This window comes from Sturnira hondurensis, unplaced genomic scaffold (assembly GCF_014824575.4).
Source record: "Sturnira hondurensis isolate 20B ecotype Veracruz unplaced genomic scaffold, ASM1482457v3 Scaffold0016684, whole genome shotgun sequence".
NCBI classification, from domain to species: Eukaryota; Metazoa; Chordata; class Mammalia; order Chiroptera; family Phyllostomidae; genus Sturnira; species Sturnira hondurensis.
In genome coordinates, this window is record NW_028089315.1 from 4440271 (window position 1) to 4460894 (window position 20624).

The following is a 20624-nucleotide window of genomic DNA, read 5'->3' on the forward strand; positions in this document are numbered from 1 at the left end:
CAGAAGTTATACTAACTAAGAAGCAATCTAGAACTCTGTAATTCTAACTTTGTACTTTTTAAAGAAGTAAACACATTCATAGGGATAAAATCTGGAAGCATCTACATCAAAATATTAACAGTGGCTACTTTTGAATGGTGTTTTGTATTTTCTTGTTTTCAATGCTTACTGAATTTTCTATGTAGAATCAGGAATAAACATTTAAAAACAAAAAAATTCCTTACAATAAAATTGATACGGTGTACCTGGAATTTTGAGATTTGTACATTTTGTAAATTTTTATATTCATATATTGAATGTAAGTGCCTGGGCTGTTCTTAACTGTGGGGATATTTGGCTAAACTCCAGTCCCAGTTGCTTTGAAAGGAATAGCTTATTCGTGCAGCTGCTAAGGTGAGCTGAGCCCAATTGTTCCTGGCAACATAGTAAGGGCATTGTGGGAAATGGCAAGTGTTGGGAGGAGACACACCTCCCAGTTCTCAAGAATGGCTTAGTCCCATCAAAAACCAGAATTGTCATGATTTGGACGCCGCCTCATCAGTGACGACACCGGGCCTTCAGTAGAAGCAATCATTTCTGTGAGGATGAGGCCTCTTCACTCGTGTAAGACTGCCTTCGTATTGATGCAAAGCCTAACAAAATTCTTAGACATGTTTGCAACCTAATTGTCATCGCTGCATGTAATCAGCAAGGACGAGCGACTGTTCAAAGCACAGTTAAAAACTCCAGGCTCCGGTTCTGGCTCCACCATTCTCTAAATGCATGAGCTTGGGCAAGTTTTATTATGTTACAAGTCTCAGTTCATCTGTCTTTCAAAGAAGGTTGACCGTACCTAGCTCCCAAGATTTTAGTGCAAATTTAAAATATTTATCAGTATATTTCCCTGACTGGTGTGGCTTAGTGGGTTGGGTATCCTCCCACAAGCCAAAAGGTCGCCAGTTCAATTCCCAGTGAAGGCACATACCAGGGTTCTGGGCCAGGTCCCTGGTCGGGCACCTGTGAGAGGCAACCAATGAATGTTTCTCTCCCATTGATGTTTCTCTCCTTTCCCCTTGCTCTAAAAATAAATTCAGTATCTACAGCATGTGGTAATTTAATAAAAATATTTTAGAAGCCTAGATCCACAGACTGTCAAATCACGTAGCCCACTATGAAAAACTAAAGCGGATACTAGTTATTTTTAAAACGTACATCCTTCAGGCAAACTTAGCCCGCTATAAACACTGAAAGTGGTCCCAAAGCCCTCACTAAGCACTTGAATAGCCGTTCCACATTTTAAAGGATTCGGGCTGTGAAACCACAGAAGATTTTGGGCAACGTCTCAACATTCTTCTCCTATATCATCTTCACTAGCTCTATACTTAAGGGACATGAGTAATGGTGCAAATGATGTCACAGACACTATCACATTGTATTAGGAGTATAAAAGTCCACTCCTATCTCCCACACTGGCCTCATAATCACCTTAGAATGTAGCAGTAAAGACAAGAGAGCCTGTTAGAAAAAGGGCATATTTTAATAACATCTCAGATCAACAATAAACTCTCGGTAACATGAAACAGTAATTGTTGAAAATATTTAGTTTTGATATGCTAATTAAATGTTGTAAGTAGAATTACAAACCAAATAAGATGCCATGAAATGGGAGAAAGTAGAAAATAATAGCTAAAAAAAAGTAAAGAAGAAGATTAAAAATTGTACAAGTATTAGGATATTTGTCAAACCCTGCTTCACAAGGGGAGACAGCATGGTGTACTGTTTCTATAGCAATGAGACAGACAGACCTGGTGCGGGACCCAGATTTCTGTCACTCACTCTCTGGGAAACAGTAGGCCAGGTATTTAACCACTTAGAACCTCAGTATCCTCATCCAGAAAATTAAATTTATTTAATGTCTTTATGATGGTATAATGATCAGAAATGTAACATACTTGGCACGGGATGTGCCTATAGTGTTCTATACTGGTAAATGGGGAAAAAAACCCTTAAAAGATCATGGTGCTATATAACATGACACAGGCTAGGCCATAAAAAAAAGGACCAGTGCATCAAAAGCCAGACACCCACCGAAGGTCACAGGATATTAAATAATGAGTGACCCTGACCTTGACACAAAAGTTATTGAGGAGGTAAGAATTAAAGGCCATAAAGCAAGAAAGTTAAGTAAACATGTAATGCAGGATTGGGGCTCAAGAAGATAAACAGGTCAATGTTAATGACTAACAGGGAACAGTCAATCCCATACAGCCACCAACCAATCAGATACCGCCTCGACATCCTTCAAGGTAAGAGTAAAGCCAACAAATAACAGCTGATTCCAAGGACTCACATTCCCAAGCTTTGACACTGACTGCCCTGTTCCCCCAAGAGAAGAAAGCAGTGAGGTCTCTGGCTGGAACTCTGTTAACAGTTTCATCTGCCCAGAGTCTACCGTGGCCGCTCTCACCTCTATTGTTCTTCAGAAATTAGAAAGGACTCTAGAAGGGCCAAGTCAGAACTGCTCAAGGAGGACACAAGAGTGACATCCCACCACACAGCCAAGTTTAGAGAACAATGGCCACTAGTGTATTTGAGAAGACAGGATGAGGTCCTGTCCTAAGCACAGTCTCTATTCCCAGACAATGGCTCAACTTGACTTAGGACAGTAGAGTGGGTCACGCTACATTCAACCATGCTCAAGGCTATTGCCATACATACCTCCAACAGCCACTGTTACACATTTATCGACGGCGTCCTCTAAAGTTATTCTCATGTACACTTCCTGAGGCAGGGTCTTGTCTTCTATTTCATAAGTTTCCCAACGAGACACGCTTGCCAATCCCAGAAAACTCAATGGTGTACCTAGAAGACAATAGCAGTTTAAGCTTAACCACTTTGGAAATGGAATCATAACATTTTAAAGCTGAGAGTTTATAAATTCAGTAGACCTCACTATAAATAAAAGCATTAGATTATTAGATTGGAAACAAAACATTCGCAATTGACCTTTCCCACCACCCACCCCAATCTTTGAACAATCTCCCTCCCTCCCCTCCTTCTTTGTTGTTGTTGTAAACATACATAACACAAAACTTACCCCATCTTTTCTTAATTGAAAACTAAAGTCTGCAACTTTCTATCACATAGAGGTATTTTTTATGTATTTACTGATTATCATCGTCAACGAATAACTGATTTTCACAAATTAAGTACAGCAGCATCAATATGAAAGCAAAGGGTAACTGATAGCCTCCTCACAAGCTGAGTGATAAAAAATGGTCATTTCTCTAAGACCCAAACATTACCCTCATAAATAACAACTTTTAGAGTTACACATGCAAAAATGGGTGTTAACATGACCGGGAAGCTAATGTTTTGCATCTGACAGAGAAATAGGGTGTTAGTTTCTCATTTAGTTCCCCATTTATAGTCATTTCTACTTACATGTGAAAGAATGTGGAGTCTAATGGTAGCTAGCAAGGTAGCATTTTAATTTTATCATGTTTAATTTAATCAATGACAACCTATTTTTTTCCCTAGAATACCCTATTAAAAATGGGTTCTCAACCCTTCTCAGGATCACATAAGCCCCACATCACTGAGTACCCGATGAAAGCAAAGCCTATCCTACCACCACTCAAATTCACAAGGATCTTGAACTCTGTGAGGCCCATCCCTGGCACTTCCATGTACCAAACTGAGTAGCTAGTATCTTCAGCCAAGTAACAGGCTTAACTCTGTGAGAAAACAATTTTTGGAAAAACAACAACAACAACAACAAAAACCACTCTTGAAAGTGCCTGAGGACCTTGTCGTATCAGGCAATCCCTCATTTACTCATTCTTCATCCTGTCAGAAATAGTGCCACACTTATAAATAAAAAGTACAGTAGAAAGCCACTGTCACAGCTAAAATAACAAAGGAATCTCTTGCCATTATATTAGCGTATAAGCATTCAATTAAAGGTTCAGAGTAAAAAAATTTTTACATAAAGGGGGCATCATCTGATAATATAAATATTATACACACCTTAAGATCAAGGGGGAATCAAGGGGTTCCCCTAAAATATTTCAGGAAATAGGGTGCCACCTTACATTCAAGGCCTCACTAAGTCTCCTACTAAAAACAAAAATCTGTTTATTTTGAATAATACAATAATTAATAAATAATTAATGCTAGCTTTGGATATTTATATGTCACTTGACACAGAAACTGGTTAACAAAAGGAAGCAGAGAAATAAACTAAATAATTATTTTTGGAGGTAAGAACTGACAATACAAAATATAAGGTACTATTTTTAAAAACCCTTTTAAATAATCAGAGAGATGCAAATTAAAACCACAATGAGATACCACTTAACACCAGTCAGATTGGCTATCATAAACAAAGAAACAAACAACAAGTGCTGGAGAGGTTGTGGGGAAAAGGGGACTCTAGTTCACTGTTGGTGGGATTGCAGACTGGTACAACCACTATGGAAAACAGTATGGAATTTTCTAAGAAAACTAAAAATGAACGTACCTTTTGACCCAGCAATTCCACTCTTGGGAGTATATCCTAAGAACCCTGAAACACCAATCCAAAAGAACCTATGCACCCCGATGTTCATAGCAGCACAATTTACGATAGCCAAGAGTTGGAAGCAACCTAGATGCCCATCGGTAAATGACTGGATCAAAAAACTATGGTACATTTACACAATGGAATTCTATGCCGCAGAAAGGAAGAAGGAACTACTACCCTTTACAACATCATGGATGGAACTGGAAAGCATTATGCTGAGCGAAATAAGCCAGGTGGTGAGAGACAAATACCATATGATATCACTGTTAACAGGAATCTAAACAAAACAAACAAGCAAGCAAAATATGACCAATGACACTCAAATACAGAACAGGCTGACAGGGTCCAGAGGGGAGAGGGGAGAGGGGAGAGAATCATAGGGGAAAAGGGGATGGACTCACATGAACAAGTATAAAGGACACATGGACAATAACTAAGGGTGGGGGGCGGAAATGGGAGGGAGGTGGGGAGCATGGGGCGGGGGGTGGGCAGGGTTGGGAATATAAGACAGAAAGCTGTACTTGAACAAGAATTAAATTAAAAAAATATATTAAAAAAACCTTTTAAATATCATTTTAAAAAGCAATACATAGCCAATGGAATAGGGTTGTTTACCTCTGCTTCTTTCTGAATCCCCATCAAAATCATAGTAAAGAGAGAGAAAGATTTAAATCCATAAAGAAAAAAGAGCAGAAAAGTATATTTGAGCAGACACCAGACAATAATGGTATTTTGGAAGCTGAAAGCAGAGATGACTGCTCAACTGAGCAGAGAAGGCTAGAACCTCACAGCCTGAGAAGCCAGCAAAAAGCCAGCCGTCTGCTCCAGGACAGGGCTCAGGAAATGGAGCTACTGGTTCCCGGGAAGGAGCGGGAAAGAAGGGACTGGCTGAAAGGCTGTGTAAAAAGCAGTGAGACCCTTACCTTCCATCATATATAAAAACTAATGCAAAATGGATTCAACACCTAAATGTAAGCCCTGAGACTATACAATTTCTACAAAAGAAAAACCACATAGGGGCAAATCCTTACGACTAGATTTGGCGGTGGTTTCCTGGATGTGACACAGAAGGTGCAGGCAACAGACACAGACACAAATAGGACGGCACCAAACTGCAGAACAGCAGCACAGCGAAGGAGGTAATGGGGATGAAAGGGCAACCTGAAAAACGGGAGAAAACCTATGCACATGGTATCTATAGTAAGAGGTTAATATTTAGAATCTACACAGAATTCCTACAAATCAATACCAAAACAAATAACCCAGCTGAAAATGGGCAAAGAACTTGGATAGATATTTCTCCAAAGATGCACAAATGGTCAAGAAGCATATGAAAGGATGCTAACCATCACTAATCATGAGGGACACGGAAGTCAAAACAAAATGATATGTCATCAAATCACACCTGTAAATGTTACCATTATTTTAAAAAAACAGAAAATAACAAGTATTGGGAAGAAGCAGAAAAAGGAAGCCCTGGTGCACCCAGGTAGAAACGTGAAATTGGTGCAGCTGCTATGGAAAACAGTACGAAGATTCCTCAACAAATTCAAAACACAACTGCCCTATGACCTAGCAATTCTACTTCTGGGTAAAGAAAACGTGGTATATTTCTTTTTTCTTTTCCAGAAACAAAACTTATTCTTTTTTTTCTCCCAGACCAAGTTGTTTATTTCACAAAGAATAGTTGGGCTATCATTTGAAAATCAAAGTAATCCACCATATTAACAATAAAGAAGAAAAGATAGAAGATTATCATAATAGTTGATGAAACATCATTTGATTAAAAAATCATCATCCATGTATAACATTATTTTAAAAATAAACCTTACAAAACTACAAATAGATGATAACTTCCTTAATCTAATAAAATGTAGATACCAAATAAAAACTACGGAAAACATATACTTAAAGTGAAAATCTGAAATCAGGAATGAAGTAAGGTTGCCAGTTACCACGATTTCTGTACAACATTGTTCCTGACCTGTGTGATGAGGCAAACAATAAATTAAAAGTAATATTATTTATTCTTAAAAAGAAGGAAATCCTATCATATGCTACCCACATGGAGAACAGGAAAGACATTAGGCTGAGTAAAATAAGCCAATCATAAAAGGACAAACCCCAAACGATTCCACTTACACAAGGCATCTGAAGTGGTCAAACTCTTGGACGCAGAAAGAACGGTGGCTGCCAGAGTCTGGGGGCGGGGAAAGAAGGGTTGTCCCCGATGGGCACAGAGGTGCAGTTTTGCAAGATGAAAAAGTTGTAGAGATCTGTTGCACAACAATGTGAATATAGTTAATATTATTGCACTGTACACTTAAAATGGTCACGATGGTAAATTTTATATGGTTTGTGTTTTTTACTACAATAAAAGAAAGGGAGAGATTATCTAGATTATCTAGGTGGGTCCCATGTAATCACAGGGTCCTTAAAAGTGAAAGAGGGAGACAGAAGAAGAGGTCAGAGGAATGCTGACCTCTTGTTCCTTTAAAATGGGGGATGGGGCTGAGAGCCAAAGCGGGGAGCCAGCCTGCAGAAGCTGGGAAAAGCAGGGGAGGGTTTCTCCTATAGATAGAGCCTGCAGCCCTGCTGGCACGTCCAGGTTAGCCCAGTGGGACCCATGTCAGACTTCTGCCCTATAGAACGGCAAGATAATAGATCCCAAGATCATCTCCCCACCCTCAGAGTCAGACAAGCCACCCCTAGTCCCTTAACAGGAGGCAGTTTATTCTCTGGAGAAAGTGATACAGTGAGACTTGAGGCTCAGAGGCATCCAATAGGCCGAAAGAGAAGCACTAAGATCTAGCATTTATAGGCATGGACAGTGAGACCTCTGGCTCCTTTTCCCCCACATTGTTCCCTCAAATCCTCACAGGCAGGTTTTCAGAATTTTGGAGAAACTGAAAGGTAATTAAAAAAGAGAAAAAAGCCTGCAGATTCTGAAATCTATAGGAGTCACCAACTCAAATGGCCTGGTCCCTGCTCAAAGCTCAGGAGGCAACAAATCTCTAGTCCACTTTGTACCGTCTCACTCCCAGATGTAAACAGAAAACTAAAGCCTCCCCATTCCTCTGAGAAAAGCTTCTAACATTAAAGTCAGGGACCAAAACAAGTGCATAGAAAGAGGGAACACAGGAAAAAGAAAAGTGTAAAAAGCGCAAGAAAACAGCAAAATAATACAATTCATATTCTCAAAGGAAAAGAGAAAATATTGCATCCATGAAATAAAAAGACGACCCCTATTTAAATAAATTACTCAATTTAAAAATTAAATTGAAATTACAGATATGCTAGCAGAAATTAAAAGTTCAATAAATCTAAGAAAACCCCTCAGAAAGTAGAACAAAAACACAAAGGGATAGAAAAGAGCTAAGAAAAGACATGAGAAAATTAGAGAATTAAACCAGTAGGTCCAAATATCCGATAGACAGACTTTCAGAAAACAGAGAATAAGACAGAAAAGAAATTATCAAGGCAATAGTACAGGAAATTTTGCCAAATTTGAAAGATATGAGATTCTGAATTGAAAGGACTGTGAACATCAAAAAACCATTAAGGTCTATGTCCCAATATGAAATTTCAGAATTCTGGGGATAAAGAAAAAAGCCAAACATTTTCCAGAGAAATAAAAGAGTTCATGCATAACTAACTGTGAAGCAGAATGGCCTGTGACGTTTCAATGCGAGTATTGTAAAGTTCAACCATGAACAAAACATACTCATAATAAACGTTGAATATTGATTTAACCACAGACCGTAACATGGCTGCACCCAGAGAATGGAGAAGCAGTGAGAGTGTGTACAGAGAGTAAAGAGTTCTGCATGAGAGGCAAATTCTCAGCCAGGGGATCTATGTATCAGTCTAAAATTTAAACAGAAACCAATAAATGGCACTTAAAGCCCACACTGTGTTGTTTAGGAATAGGTAGGTGAACACCAGAAAATATAACTAAGAGTGGAAAAGGGCTACCGTTGGCTAAAGGAGTAATGAAAATAGAAAATGAACAGGGAATGACTATTATACAGGGTGGGATAAAAGTAGGTTTACAGTTGTTCATATGGAAATAATACAATAATTAGTAATACAAGAATAAACTGTTTTGTGTACCCATGACTGTAAACCTACTTTGCCCCACCACGTTGCATTATTTGAATATGAAATCCTGTGCATTTAATTACCTCAAAATAAATAAAACAAACTAATAAACAGATGAAGGAAGAGAGGGAGGGAGGGAGGGAGGCAAGAAGACTCTACAAAAGAAATCCACAAACTGTTCTGCAATGGAGTTCACATGCACAGAAACAATGGAAATGGCAACTGTCCTGACATTATGCAAACAGTCACTTGGGACTTAGAATAAGATTTCCAATTACGGCACCAGACATGAATCTCAAAAGTGCTGTATCACAAACTGAAATGATAACATGATGTGGAAAATGGTATCGGAGGCTTCAAAACTGTGACTCTAATAAAGAATACACTGATATCAAATATGTATATTGAGTTGGAAGGAAAGTATTCTGAGATAGAAAAAAGGATTATTGTTTTATATAAATATGTGATTAAATATACATACACAACTAAACTGATTAAATGGTACAAATGTTCATTATTGTATCTATATCCCCAAACCATTCTGTACATGTTCCAGTTAGCCACAGAAATTGTTTGTTTAGTTCTTTTCAGTGGGAAAATACGAACCAAGCATTAACAAATACATAAAGAAATTACAAATCCCTTTATCTGATTCACGTTATTTTTCTTCATCAGCCTTCTTTCCAATCTAGGAGAAAATACGTAAACTAAAGTTCATTCTTCAGGTAATAAGCTACTTTTAAGAAAAACCCTAAAATCCAAGGTAACTATTGTTCACTCTTTGTTCTCCACGCGGAGTAAAAACCGGTCTTTCCCACTTCCCAGGTAATTCCTACCTCGGCGTTCAGAGCAAGCTCTCCAAGGCAAACCCAGGCAGAGCAAGACGTGCACCCAATGCCAATGACTAACTGCACACCAAGCCCACATAATGGTATGAAACATGAGTTTTAAAATCACACACTTACAAATGATCTTTTGTCCATTCAGGTATATCACTGCTAATGAACAATATAGAGAAAGATAAAGAATCAAGAAAGCATATTTTCAAACTATAAGAATTATACCTATGGGTGAAAAGGGTAGCAACATGTTTAAATTTTCCTTTTTACCAAAACAAAACCAATACCAAGTGGAACTAGAGTCCATATACATATTTGTAGGATCAAAGAGCTTACAGAGTTTAACCTACAGCATCTCAAAGGCTTAGACATGCTTCCTCATTTAATTTCATGAAAGACATTCTCAACTAAAAATGAAATACAACCCTCTGAAAACATGTGAATACGGAGTTCTGTGCCACTTAACAACAGGAATATGTTCTGAGAGATGTGTCATTCTGTGAACGTCATAGAATGCACTTCCACAAACCTGGATGGTATAGCCTGCTACTCAACTGTATGTGGCATACTCTTACAGAACTGGTAGCACAGTGGGTCTGTTCGCACCAGCATCACCCCAAACAAGAGTAATTGTGGTGTAACCCCTGACAGTTGGCTTTTCTTTTTTGAATGCTTGAGCTTTGATTGTCCGGCCCAAGCCTCCACTTCAAAGAGGCGTCCCTTCAAGGAAGGCTATCTGGAATAAACACATTGCAGCCACAAGACCAGGAAGAGCCAGGCCACCCTGCACCCCTTCCCCCACCCCGAACTAAGGCACCTTTGTTTCAGAGATCTTGGTTGATTCAGATAGCTGACCAGTTGAACTACTTGTTTCTTTCTCTTCCTGAGCTTTAAATTCCCAACCTTATGTTTTAAATTGACCAGTAAAGAGTGAGCCTGGTCATTAAACCCTAAACCCTGACCCTGGACCCCAATAAAAGCAGAACCTCAGGCCCCTGCTCGCTCTCTCGCTCTCTCTCTAACCTCTGCCTGGCTGTGTGCCCCCTGGACTGCCTTGTCTCGTAGCTCCAGGGCCTGTAAATAAATATTTTTTTCTTCACAGTTGCCTAATGGTTATTGCTAAAGAGTGTTGTGCGAAGGAATTACCCAGGAGAGTCAGTCCAGTGAGACAGGAAGGGGTGCCTGTGGGAGACTCACCGGACCCGGGCCGAGTGGCCCATTACTAACCACAGAGATGGCACAAGCAGAATCTACCATGGCACTAGGCAACAGGAATTTTTCCCTTCCAGTATGGGAGACCACCTGAAATGCATTATGCAGCATGTAATAATAATTGTAAATGCATACGTGAATTATGATACCTGAAGAAAGGGGTAGTTCCCTTAAAAATTAGTGAATGTTTGTAACAATGTTTGTATTACAAACAGACAGAAAAGCACACAAGTCTTGACTGGCTTACTTAATTTTCCTTAAGGGAACACGTGTGTGGCCACCACTCTTCCCCAAGGTCACCACTGCCCTGACTTTGAATGCCACATATTAGTTTAGCCTGACAGAAAAGGTATTTTTCAGGGACCTATCCAAAAGCCTAAGACTTCCAATATCTGGACCAAAATAAGATGCTTTAGGAAGAGAGAAGCAAGTACTATATCACTGACTGCAAGAGGATATTATTTCAGAAAGCGCGGATGAGTCTGAGGAAGATGTTTTGACAGGTTGGGTGATTGTGTGAGGCCAGCTTGCAAGTTCTGTCTCAGAGACCGTGGGACAGAGAAGCTGGTTTGTGATACAAACAGAAAGAAAGGGGCCTTTATCATTCAGGATGAATGTACTGCTGAGGGTGAGACAGGAAAAGGGGAGCAGAGGGAAGAGTGGAGGGGGGCACAGGGAGTCTGGACCTCCTTTCTACAGGTACAAAAACAGCTATAAAGATAATAGACAAACCAGTATGTGCTAGAAACTAGACTGTTACCATTGCATCATCATCTCATTTGAGCTTCTAATTGCTATGAAGCCTACAGACAGATAAGGAGATCGACTCAACGCAGCTAAGTATGGTGCCCAAAGGCCAACACTTAGCAGAGGAGGCCACACTGCTCCCCTTTTCGGCTTCTATGAAGAACTAGAGACACCAAAAACAAAAAGGAGCAAGTTCACAGAAAAAGAGGTCATTGTAATTAGAGACAGAATATATTGTATTGTCCCCACCAATGAATCATTTCAAGGAAAAGAACCAAATAATTCAGGGTCCACAGTTGCCTGAATTACCAAAATAATTGAAGATTCTGTCACTTGCAAAGTAGGCCTGCTTATGTTTCTGTAGCTCAAAGAAGACGTTTTCAAAAGAATCCCTTGCACTTCACAAGGTCTGATTTTCTGACATGTTAACCCGTTTTATCTCTCTGTACACTTTCCCACCGCAGTGGGGAAAATCAGAAGAACGTGATGTCCCTCAGAGAAAGTCGCAGATGCAGACAGGCAACTTAAACGGAAAGTCATTGCCAACCTGCAGGAATACTTCATTCTATCGTAAGTACTCTCAAAAAGAAGGGGCCAAAATGGGAACACAATTCCAAAAGGGAACTTTCTAATTCTGCTACTTGAGAGGAAGAGGAAATAAAATATCTAAATAAGTTGACATAAGACTACATCTGATGTACCTATGAAAAGGCATGCGGCTAAAAAGGCCTTCCTGCATCCTCGTTGATAAATCCAAAATAGTACGTCAATGACAGTAACTATGACGGCCAGACAGCATGAACTTCTTCACATCTAATCCCACCAGAACCCTGCAAAGGATGAGGGGTTAGGATCCCTAGCTTCTCAGATGCAGACATTGAGCCCAGAGAAGTTACATAACTTATCCTAAGTTGCAAAATTGTCCAGGGTCAAAAATGTATCTAAGTTCACACTGCGAGGGAATAGAAAAGGGTTCCAAATCATGTCAGTTGGGAAGAGTTCTGGTTTAACGATGAAAGCAACCAAATCTGCTTTTCCATCCCAAATTGTATAACAGTTCTTTCACTATCTTTGGTTTCCAATTGCTTTTGTTACGTCCAGAGTAAAGGACAGCGACACCTTCCTCCTGTGAGACAGAAGTGTCTCGGTAGCAAGTGGCTTGAGGACAGGACACCAACACAGGTCTGGATGAACTCTTCTCACAGACAGGTAACTGCTAGAGTGCTGAGAGCCCTCTAACTCGGCTGGCTGGATTTTACAGCGGACGCATGCTGTGAGCATACAAGGTGAGAAGCGCTTTCCAGGACTAGTGTGTAAGCAACTTAACTAGGCTCACCTTGCAAGTAAAGCACCTGGAGGGAAAAATACCCAAATGACACTTGTAAGGCTCTAAACATTCAATTAAATCGGAGTACAGTAAGGCCAGAATCTTTGTAGATATTAACCCAATGACATCCAGAAGAATACTGGGGGAAGGTGGGGCAGAATGAGGTCCTCCCCCTTATCCTGTTCAAGCTGATGTCAAAGGCCGCTGTCCGCCACACACACACCACACACACCCCTGGCGGGCATGCTTCATTTCTGGCAGCCCTGTCTCAAAAGCCAATTTGAATGTGGCTGTTTCTTCTCAGGAGAAAGATGGTGTGTAATTAGACATGAATAATTTAGAGACCAGTAATAGCACAATATTGATTTCATTATACTTTTTAATTTTTATTTTACTTTTCTATTAAAATTGTACGTTACTAACAAAGTAAAAAGAACTGGAAACTTTCTCATCCTTACTCATAAACAGCCTGTTATGCACACGAAATCTTGGTTTTAAAGAACACAAAATGCAAAGTACAAACTTAGTGCTTTCTTCCTTTAATGTCTAACTCTCAAATCAACAGTTTCGTTGAACCTCTTCTCCCTTTCCCCTGCTTAGAGAAGAACCTTTACAATCTCTCAGAATGGAAGGATTCAACTACAGTTGAAAGACCCCTGGCACCTCCTACCAAAAGCTAACGCTGAAAACCTGAGTATGACCTCAAGGCAAACAACCAGCCCTGTCCTCTCTCAACTGGACAGAGAGGCAAGGAACCTAGTGCCTTCCTTGGCCTGGAGGAAAGAAAAGGGAGTCTATGCCTTGATTTAACAAACAGTTATTGATCAAGATACAGAAAGAGTGGTTTCCCTGAGGCAATCTCAGTTTGGCTAGGGGGGAAATGAGGGCACCAGTACTTACCTTTCTGCGCAGCACCTAATACTGTGGAGGTAAACATCAATGTCAACACACTCGGGCACGGCCCAGGTCCGGGCCAGGCACAGGTCCTGGGCACTGAGCGTACCCCATTTTAATCCCTGAAACCAGCCTGCGAGACGTCAAATGCCTTCTCCTTTTTACTGATGGGAGATAGGGTGCATGGGACACAGAAAAACAGTTTCCAAACAAGAAGAGTATTTTTTATTCTAATTAAATCTTCAGATATTCCACCCTACCTTCAAATATAAATCTTAATCCCTTTTACCTTTTGCAAGCAGCCCAAGAACAGGCTCTGGTTCCCATAACTTTTCCTGAGAAATCCACAAGGTGAAGAAATCATTTTCTAACAGGTCCTGTTATCATGGGCCCACTGATGTGCTAATGAAATCTTCCTCATATGTTATTCAATCACAGCTCCTTGAGGGCAAGGACCATACTTTATCTGTGCCTATTATGTCCTTATTACCTAGGACAGAAATTGGAAAGCACCTAACAAAACCCCATTCATGTTCATTACCAATTACATCAAATCAAGTTTCTTAGTTCAGCCCAGTCCAGCCATCTGGTTCACCGGCCTTTACTTTCCACACTTACTCATTATTTTCAAAACAGGATTACTGCCTGCTCTCAAAAGATTTATTCACCGCTAAACATGTGCTCCTGCCGTCCCTATAACAAATGTCCTTCCCCTGACCCTGTTCCTTCCCCTGTTAATCCATGTACATCACCTGGCTTAGAAAGAACAATGAGAACATATTTGCAATGATGGAGGAATTGTCCACTTGCCCTTTTTTGACTTAATAAAAACATTTTTCCTCAAACTATCATATGTGCCTCCAGTAAATTCTGATTGGTAATTGCCTCCACACAATATATGATTATAACTTACTTCCCACTAAAACAATCTTTACACAGGCTTATACCACCATCAAAAAATTTTAACTAAGATCAAAAATTGTTAATCCTTCCAAACAACTCTCTAGACTAGATCTAATCTGTCGGCCAAGCAGCTCCCTTGGAAACAGTCACGGGATCTCTCAACTGGTCAGAATGCCTCTACGCACAGATTATGTCATATCCCAAACAAACAGCTGGTGCCGGCCAGCAATTTAATAAATACTCTAAAAACTAACTAAATTCCTTGTCTTTTGAACCTAGATTCTTTTTAGATATTGAGAAGAATAAATATTTAATGAAAATTAAAGAAACTCAGAACAATAAGAACTTTCTAAATTTCCTTTTAAAATACTTTGACGTAATTTATGGCTTCAAAAGAAAATTGAGCATGAATTGTAAAACAAGCTACCAAAATAAACTTTGCAAGTCATCAAAGCTACCTTTTGTGTTCCTAAATGAGGTAAAATTTAGCTAGCTAATAAGAATATAAGATGGACTGTAAGGGAATCCCAAATTTACTCCAATATAGAAACAAATTAAAATATTAAACAGAGTTCCAACGCAGATTCTGAGAAATGTTTTTAACCATGAATCAACTTACTGAAATCAGCCTTGTAATAGACATATATCAGGGTTTCTGTTCACCACCCCTATCTGGGGTGGGGGGGGGCGGATTCTGCCACCCCTCAGGCTCAGTTGCCGTCTTCTGTACCATCTGATACAACGCCCCCCAGACGGTCCTAGCTGACTGGACCTGGAAAAACACCTGACCAACGGGCAGCCATTCATAGGCTAGCCAGCAGCCTGTGATTTGCATTGAAAAATATGGGCCAGCTGATCAGATTTCCAGCCAATCAGATTTTTCTGCCTCAAGAATGGAATCAAGAAACCCAAAGGGAGTTGCCAGTTCACTCTTCGGGCCTTGTCTGTCACAGAGAGTGAGAACTGAACCCAAGCCAGTTCCTAATATGTGATTCTCACATCCACCTCCCGATCACCACCCTAATCCCCCTGCCATCCCTCGTGACCCTGACCTAGTCTTTGCAACCCAAAGGAAAAAACACAGCCAACATCATAGCAACTGAAGTTAAAATTTCATGTAAAGACTTCCTATTAACTATTTAGAATGAAGCCACCTTCTTTGAGACTGAATGGAAGAAACAGCCCCTATCACTTAGTAAGAAACCTGAGGTCAAATTTCAAAAGAAATGCAGTTTTATTATTTTCATCTTCCTCTCTTCTCCGGACTTTAGGTTTCTCACCTGTAAAATGAGGTCAGGTTATGAAAGGTCTCGATGGCCTGCCGTGGTTTTCATCTTAGTACAGGGAGTCTCTGGCATAGCAACAGGTCCCTCGCAGACCAAGGAGGGCTCTAATTTTGGACAGTTTGGGGGCAGCGGTAGAAAACATCGTCTACTACCTGGGTTGTCACATGGTAAATACCCTATCAAATTCATAAATGGAACTAATATTTTCTTATAAAAATTCTTAAAATGAGTTGGTTCCCCAGGTTTCCCTATTATAGCCAAATATACATAGACTATTAGATGTTTTCACACTATTTTCTACTGCTCTGTCTTTTATGTAAAATGTACAATGCCACGAAAATGCCCTGCCTCTCCCTTAGTTTAAAGAAACGAAAAAGCAGAACACCTAAAGGACTGCCCCCAAATCATTCATCCATTCACTCTCTGCCCTGACGTCTCACACAGGCATCATTAAAGCAGCAACAACCATGGGTTTCAAAGTATCGCCCTCTTTAGGAGTCCCCCAAATCCTCAAATGGCTCAGTTATCAAACAAAATAATGAAGACTTAAAACTACCCAGACAAAAGAAAAATGACTTTCTGGGCTGAATTTTTTTTTCTCTCTTCCAGTTACTAAGAATCTTTGTAAAATGTACTACAATTTTTTTCTTACTTTCCCAGTTTGCAAAAGTAACAGATGTTCTTTGAACTGTATTAGTAAATAAGAATACACGCAAATAAGAACAAATGACCAACATCTCAGCCCTCAGTCAGGTCACTTACCCCTTGGAGATGCTTCTCCCTAGTTCCTTTCTTAGGGCACTGTGAGTACAGGAATCTTTCTTTATCTGACCCACTGGTGTGTGCGTGTGTGCGCGCGCACATATATGGTGTTAAATATGTTTTTACTTTTTGTTAATTTTTTGTATATTTCTTGCACACTTTATTTTTTACATTTTATATATTTTTGTATACTTCTTGCTTTATAAATTATTTTGTAAGTTTAGAACTATACATACTATTTCATAATCATTTCTCATGTGACAATATATGGCCACATTTCTAAGCTATTAAACTATTAAATATTCTTCTTTTTAAAACATGTCTGCCCCTCTTCTTTTTTTGAGAAATGGCTGAATCACTGCTCTGTCAAGAATTAGGATTTTCCCCTCCTACTCCTAATAACATTTGTGTTATTACATGAGTTACCTTGGTTCACCATAAAGTTTTGGAAAACATAGTGGGGTTTCAGTAAAATTGAGAACATATATGCACACTATTTTATAACTTATTTTCACTCACATTGCATCCTAAACACTTTCCTATCTCTTTAAATGTACTTCTGGGGTTATTTCCTGATTTCTTCCAAACAAAAATCCCCAGAACCCAATTTCATATGATGGTCATGAGTCAATGTCATCACCAGGAACACTGATAATTGCAATACTCTATAGCTATACATGCAAGTGATAGGTATACAAGTTGGGGAAAAAAAACAGGAGAAGCCCTATATTACTTCTGTGTTGTTAACTTTATTTTTTTAAGGAGTTCACCAATTTCAAGCTTTTTAATCAGTGGTCTCACCCTCATAAAAGAGATATAAAATAGCTCTCAATGCATTTAGTGTCTGCAAAGTGAGTTATTAACTCTGACTTTTCCCAAATAACATTCCCATTCTCTATATAATGAGAATACAAAGGAGGAGAAAAAAGAGAAGGGAAAAAAAGAGAAGGGAAAAAAAGAAGATGGAGATTTTTTTCCTGTTACTATGACTCAGGTGATTGATTTCAAAACCACCTCTATTTCTGATTCACTCATGAAAATGTATGTCAACAGTTTAAATGAAATTTTCTTTTCCACAGTCAGTAAGAAATGTGTATCTTTCAACACACCCAGATTTGGGTACAGGTATTTGGAGAAGGTGTGTTCCAACACCTGCAAATTCTCTCCCATCATTCATCAGAAGACATTTCTGCACTGGTCACAGCTTCCTCAGGCTCCGGGGCTTAACTAATTAACCACAGTGCAAATTTAAAGCCCAAGCAATTCAGTGAAATTAAAGATAATTTTTTAAAAGACATAATCATCTAGTGATCTTCCCTCCATCATGAGTCAACTTCATTAAATCTGTTTTGTAAAGTATATTTTACATTCTACACCACACAAAGAAGCAACTGGGGCCAATGCTGTCAGGGAAAGATAAAGCGTGTGTACCAGAGCTAACCCTCCTACTGTTCCTATCAAGTGGGCATTACCTTGTCTGGTTCCCTGAGTAGCTGTAGGCCTTTTAAAGTCACCTTTTGTTCAAGATACAGAACAGGAACAGAAACAATCAGCACCAAACAACAGACAAAAATCTATATCCAATTCATCCACAGAACTTAAAATTGTATCTGCCACTCTACAGCATTAAACAAAGTTTCTGAACAAGTGAATATTCTCAAACAATGACATTTTTCATTCACCAAAAATACTTTACCTCCATGAGAACCATCAGAATTAGCATACATGGATTATTAGACCTGTCTTGTATTCACTTAAATTTGGGGACAGCCTGTACAACACTTGCTAGGATAAGACTGACAAATCTCGACCGTAAGTGTCTGTTTTTTCCAGCAAGCACTTCAGTCCTTGCTGGTGTAGATCAGTGGATTGAGCATGGGCCTGTGAAGCAAAGGGTCGCTGGTTCAATTCCCAGTCAGGGCACATGCCTGGGTTGCAGGCCAGGTCCCCAGTAGGGGACACATATGAGGTAACCACACATTTATGTTTCTCTCCCACTCTCTCTCCTTCCCCTCCCCTCTATCTAAAAATAAGTAAATAAAATATTTTTTAAAATGTTCAAAATACCTTTTCCAAAATAGCCACAAACTTGTCCTGCAGTTCCATGGTGTGCTCTTTCAATTCAATTACATTAGCCCCCTCCAAATGTCTCCCTTTGAAAGGTCAAAATCACTCATTAGAAAATAAACACAGTTCAGTCAAATACATTTGCCTAAAGCAAACTGGTAATGCAAAGAAATGGCCCCCACCTAGATAGAGGTTGCGTCCGATCCTGCCAATTTATTTTTTGACTTACAGAAAGTCTTTTTGCCCACCTGTGTGTCTCTGGGTGGGTACAGGTTGTGTGTGTGTGTGTGTGTGTGTGTGTGTGTGTGTGTGTGTAATCCATATAACAGGGACAGGGATCTGGGTGAGATGCTCTCTGTCATCTGTGATTCTGTATTCAAATGATTTGCATTTACAATTATTCTAATTATTCTACCTATTCCAAATTATGAGCAAGAGTCAAATATGATTACTGTTGATTAAAAAAATTGCCATGGGAGGCAATGAAATATAATGGTAAGAGATAAGTGAGAAATTAAGACATGTAAATATGACACCTAGTAGAAGACACTAGAAATATGTGAGACATTTCCGATGGCACAGTCATTGGGGTCTCAATGGACATTTAGTGAGTGGGTTCCAGGGAAGCAAAATGTCTTAAAATATGTAGAACAGGCCCACACATGAGGCTCTGCCTCACTAACAACTGTGAGCAACACTGAAGAATCTAGATTTCGGATCACGTGACTTCTCATTGGCAGTGTGACCTTCAATGACCTACATGGTTAAGTCATTTAATTCTGAGCCTGAAGCTCCTCAAAGGAGCTTGGAGCAAATCCTGGTTCTACGCTTACAAACTGCGGGCCCTTATGTGTTCAGCAATGGACTCCTCTTCAGTTTCCTTGCCCATAAAACTCAGACAAAAAAAAAGTTGTGGGTTTGGATGAGTAGTGACTCAGTGCAAGTTTGAGGCTTGCCACCGTTATTGTTGCTACAGAAGTAGTTCTTACCGGGTGCTTAAGGTTGCCACCACTCCAGGGCCTTCTTATTTTTAATTTAAAACAGGATATATTCATTGACTGACTAATGAGGCACAGTATACTCAGGTTTCCAGCTGTGTCCCAAAATTCAACTGTGGTGATTATAACATAATTAACAGTCTAGAGAATTAAATGGCAAAGCCCAGGTTCCAAACACCAGGTTAAATACCAAAACATCTACAGAAAAACAGAAACTCAGCCCCAGTTTCTTTATACATCCTCACATCCTCCTGATAAGACTTAATTTTAGGAAGATGATAAAAAACAAACCCAATTTGCAGAAATATATCCATATTAACAGGAAGTGTAAGTGCCCATGTACCAGGTAGGTTAACATGCATGGAGCTGGAAGAAAATGTCCCACGAACTGATGGCTCCCAAGTGCAGACAGAAAATAAAGCGACAACACAGCCCTTCGGCCACGGTGAGTGCAGATTTCTCGGAAGCTTAGCACTTCCCACTAACAGACCCGGGTGCATCCCCACATTCAAGGGTCACGCAGTTCTTCACCTGGGAAAGCAAACAGCCCCATGTTCATCAGGGTTAGCGTGCAGTCCGTGGATTTAAACAAGGTGCCAAGGGCTCTGAATCAGGGCTGTTCCGTAGCTATCAAGAGAGGGGCTTACTTAATGATTAAATTGTACCTGCCTGAAACAACATGTGGTTGAAATACCTTACTTTTAGGAGAAAATGGTTAAGTAGATGTGATATATTTAATTAGCACCTTTTCACAATTCCTGGCAGGATGGAAACTGCATTCACAAAGCTCAATTCTAAAAGGTGACTGGTTTTTCATTTGAATATATGCTCAAATTCTAGCTTCACAAAGCCTAAGAGTAAGCCTCCCAAGATTTTCCACGTACACATACTTCAAAGAGAAGTTCATCACAAGGGATGTACCAAAAGAATATATCTCTCAGAATT

At 39.6% G+C, this 20624-nt stretch overlaps 1 protein-coding gene across 1 annotated transcript in view; it reads right to left on the bottom strand.

Moving 5' to 3' along the window:
- The window catches only part of SGMS1 (sphingomyelin synthase 1), a 284385-nt gene that overhangs the window by 128167 nt on the left and 135594 nt on the right, over window positions 1-20624 (bottom strand). Inside the window, exon 4 of the mRNA XM_037066934.1 lies at window positions 2698-2841. The gene's annotated coding sequence lies outside the window, so the exon portion shown is untranslated. The remainder of the gene's footprint in view (window positions 1-2697; window positions 2842-20624) is intronic.